The following is a 4,852-nucleotide window of genomic DNA, read 5'->3' as shown; positions in this document are numbered from 1 at the left end:
CTTGCCTTAGAGGTGGAAAAACCCCAGCCTAGGGCTGTGACTGTCCTGCTTGAGCGATTGGTCCTGATTTGGCACTCTCAGTTGGGTCCCGCCAGAACCACATCGTCACAATGACTGGCCAGTCTACAGTGTGACAGCTCTGTTTCTCCTTGATGAAAACCCGCCCCCTTGGTTCACTCTACTTCCCTATAAGCCAACTGCCCTCCCCCCTTCGATCACCTCTTGCAGAGGCAATAAAGTCATTATTGTTTCAAAATCTTGCATTCTTTATTAATCCATCACACAAATAACGGGATATCTGCCAAGGTAGCCCGGGAGGGGTGGGTGAGGAGGGAAGCACTGGCTGGATTGATGGATGAGGGCAGGAAGGAAGGACAAGGCCACACTGCACTTCAAAACTTATTGAATGCCAGCCTTCTGTTGCTTGGACAGTCCTCTGGGGTGGAGTGGTTGGGTGCCTGGAGGGGCCTCTCCCCCCCCGCACGTTCTTGGGCATCTGAGTGAGGGGGCTCTGGAACTTGGGGAGGACGACAGGCAGTTACACAGGGGCTGCAGCGCCAGTCTGTGCTCCTGTTGCATTTCTTGGAGCTCCACCAGATGCCGGAGCATATCGGTTTGATCCCCCAGTAGCCTCAGCATTGCATCCTGCCACCTCTCATTGTGCTGCCACCACCTCTCCTCTTGCTCCCGCCACCTCTCATCTTGCTCGTCCCTCCTGTCATCGCATTCATTTTCTGCTTTCCTGGACTCTGACATTGTTTGCCTCCACGTATTCTGCTGAGCTCTTTCAGTGCAGCAGGACTGCATGAGCTCAGAGAACATTTCATTGCAAGTGCATTTTTTTGCCTTCTCATCTGCGCTAGCCTCTGGGATGGAGATGATAGGGGGAGCGTTGAAACATTTGCAGCTGCGGGAGGAAAAAAAGAGTGTTCTTTAAAAAGATCCATTTTAGAGAACAATGGGTAGACTCTTTCACGGTGAACCAAGCTGTTAACATTACATAGCACATGTGCTTTCAGTATAAGGTCGCATTTACCTCTTATATTGAGGGCCTGCCGGTTTGGTGTGAGAAATCACACACACAGGGCCGGGCAAAAGAACTCAGCTTGCAGGCAGCCATAGTAAGCCACAGTCTTTCAGCTTCTTCAACCTTCATAACATGTGGGAATGGTTTCGAACAGCAGTGCCCTCCTTTTCCCATACCAAACACCCGTTGGGTTGGCCATTTAAAAGGAGGGGCTGCACTGACCACGAATGCATCCTAAGTCTTCAGGGCTTTTAAATCATGCATTATATTTACAAAGGTACACACCAGAGATGCCTTCTCTGGCTTCATGGTCCGTGAGCCCGGGTTGGGAGGTATTGGCTCCAGGGTGATAAACAGTTTCTGGCTGTTGGGGAGAATGGTTTCTCCGCTTGCATGCTATGCATTATCCTCCTTCTCCTCATCTTCCTCATCCCCCAAATCCTCATCCCTGTTGTGTGAGACCCCCCCCTTGCAGGTGTCCAAGAACAGGGTGGGGTAGTGGTGGGGGGCCCTCCAGAATTCCATGCAGCTCATCGTAGAAGCAGCATGTCTGGGGCTCTCACCCGAAGCGGCTCTTTGCCTCTTTGGCTTTTTGGTAGGCTTGCCTGAACTCCTTAATTTTCACACGGCACTGCTGTGGGTCCCTGTTGTAGCCTCTGTCCATCATGCCCTTAGAGATTTTTTCAAATATTTTGGCATTTCATCTTTTGGAACGGAGTTCTGATAGCACGGATTCCTCTCCCCATACAGCGATCAGATCCAGTTCCTCCCATTTAGTCCATGCTGGAGCTCTTTTGCGATCAGGGACTGCATGGTCGCCTGTGCTGATCAGCTTGCCATGCTGGTCAAACAGGAAATGAAATTCAAAAGTTCTTGGGGTTTTTCCTATCTACCTGGCCAGTGCATCTGAGTTGATGGTGCTGTCCAGAGTGGACACAACGGAGCACTCTGGGATAGCTACTGGAGGCCAATACCGTCAAATTGCATCCACATTACCCCAAATTCGACCCGGTGATGTTGATTTCAGCGCTAATACCCTTGTAGGGGAGGAGTACAGAAATCGATTTTAAGAGCCCTTTAAGTTGACAAAAATAGGTTCGTCGTGTGGATGTGTCCAGGGTTAAATCAATCTAATGGCGCTAAATTCGACATAAACTCCTAGTGTAGATGAGGGCCTAGAGAGATGGTGGAATCTCCTTCCTTAGAGGTTTTTAAGACCCAGCTTGACAAAGCCCTGGCTGGGATGATTTAGTTGTGGATTGGCCTTGCTTTGAGCAGGAGGTTGGACTAGCTGACCTCCTGCGGTTCCTTCCAACCCTGCTATTCTATGATTCTATAGGGCAAAGCCAGGAGAGGCAGGGAAATGGAAAAGGGACTGAGGCTCAGGGAGAAGCACATTCCCCTCTCGCTGGCAGCAGCTCTCTGGACTCTAGCCAGCGCAGTGATATGCCGCAATAATATCTTCAGCTTTATCAATGGGGCCTTTGAGAGCGTGGCTATAAATGGTCTCAGTCTGCTACTTCAAAGTGTGACCGGAACAACTCTGCAGCTACAGCATCTGCTGCGAGATAGAGGGGGCAGCGCGTGGCTTCGGCTCCCTGCAAGAGCCACTTGTCTGAACAAGACCTGCCGCTCTGCCTTGCAGTACTACACATAGCCACAGAGAACACTTCCCAGCACGGGGCCCCTGGAAAAGAATCAGGAAATGGGGCCAAACCCACGTGTGCAGGCAGGGGATCCCCAGAGGGGGGAATAATGGGCCTTTCCCTTCTCTAACTAGGGCTATTATGGGCCTCCACCACCAGCACAGCCAGTGAGAGTCCTGCAGCATCTCCACCCCTGAGGAAAGGAAGTCCACAGCCCCTGTAGCCTGTAAGTGGCATCTGGATACAGAGGAGTATGAGGAATGGAGCAGGAGTTTGAGATAAGATGGTGAATTGAAGCAGGGTATAACTGGTTCAAGCAGGGTTTTCAATGGGTGAGAGAGAATTTGGGAAGTCTGACTAAGAGGTTCCGTCTCGGGAGCAGGGGAAGGACCCTGGGGTGGCTGTTATTTAAATAGCACAGAATGTAAGAGGTGGGAATAGGTCAGTTTAAGCTTAGTTCGTATTAGAATGGCTACAAACGGCTGCCTTGGGGCAGGTCCTAGGACTGTAGCGGTACTGACTTCATTCTGGTGCCTGCCAGCCCATCGAGACATCATTCCGTCTCGGACTGTGAGCATAATGGGAGAACTCGTGTAAATGGCCATGGAATGCCTGATCACCCAGCTGATCGTTTCTCTCACATAAAGGTTGGTTCTGTCATTCCAAGGGTCATCCAGGGCCCTTGACTAAATCAAAGTGCCTCCAACTGACCTACAGGCGCGCAGTTGAGAACTACATTTGGTTCATTGCATCTTTAGCTTTAATGATTGAAAGCCATGGGCCTGGGCTGTGCCATAAGACTCTGTCTCCCTTCCCCTGACCCTTCCCTCAAGGGCCGGTTGTTCTGCTGCCCCAGGGAGACGCAGGGGTGAGCAGGTGGAGGGGCTGAGAGTGTAGGCGAATGCGAAGCTGCTGCAGCCCGGGTGGAAGCTAAGCCCCAGCACTTGTCTCAGGGGCAGACTCCTTGCATGGCTCCCAGGCTGGCAGGACAGGAGTTAAATGCCACAGATCTAACTGTGGCCATGGCTACAGTGGTGCTTTGCAGCGCTGCAAGTTTCGCGCTCAGGGGTGTGAAAAAAACACCCCCCTGAGCGCTGCAAGATACAGCGCTGTAAAGCCTCAGTGTAAACAGTGCCGCAGAGCACTTGAAATTTCAAGTGTAGCCATACCCTGTGTTACAGCAGAATTTAATTCCCTCTGCCTGACTCAAAGCCCAGCGGCTGCTCACATGAGTCTGATTAACTGGATGTTGTCTGTGGCCCCAGCTTGCTCTGCACTCCCCAAGGCACTGTGTGCGAAGCAGCATGAAGATGAAAGCAGAGCAGGGGGACAGGGAAGGCTTTTCTTCCTTACCCCCAGGGTCAGATGGCCCCATTTGGGCATCCTGCATCTCTCCCCTTGTGGGGCAGTGTAGGAGTCCTCCCTGCACTCCATTCCACAGGGCTGTGCCCTGACCCACTTTAAAGTCAGGCATGGGAGCTAAAGGACAGGATGATAAGCAGGCCCCCTTCCTCCCAAGCCACGTGAATAGAGGCAGGCAGCACGCACGGCCACCATGGATCCTGCCTCCGTGAGAGCGGCACTAGAGCCATTCTGCTGCCACGGGCCTGTCCCCAGATGGGCGAAGGATCTGGACTGGCTCCCATCAATGCCATGAGGCTCTGCTCTGCAATGCTGAGCTTTATGAGCTGGCTTCCCAGCAGCAGCCGTGCTGACACCTCTGGCTGCAAAGACAGTGACTCTGCCCTGCCGACGCCGTAGCCTGGAGCAGTGCGGTGCAGCTGGCTCTTCCTCACAGCGCCCACCGGAGGGCAGAGATAGGCAGCGTGGGGCCAGTCGTCACCCTGAGCACTTGCCAGCTGCAGAAAAGGGAGGCAGCAATTGAGGGTCCAGGGGCTCTTACCCATCAAGGCCTGTGTGTGGCATGGAAGGTGGGCAGGAGGGAGGGGACAGCAGCTTTACTGCTGGTGCTGCATTAGACTCAGTGCGCTTTTGACTCGGTGTTCGCTCCTCCAAAGCAGCGTCCCACGAGGACTCTAGCTCCAGCAGGCTGGAAGTTTTGGAGAGACTAAAAAGGGCTTTTTAAAACCAGGACAAACCTGTGCCCACCCATCCCTCAGCTGAGCCCTTTTATCCATGGCCAAAGCAGCAGGGAACGTCAAGGACCTGGCCTCCCTGC

The sequence above is a fragment of the Chelonoidis abingdonii genome, chromosome 19 (genome assembly GCF_003597395.2).
Source record: "Chelonoidis abingdonii isolate Lonesome George chromosome 19, CheloAbing_2.0, whole genome shotgun sequence".
NCBI classification, from domain to species: Eukaryota; Metazoa; Chordata; order Testudines; family Testudinidae; genus Chelonoidis; species Chelonoidis abingdonii.
This window is presented reverse-complemented; position numbering follows the sequence as displayed.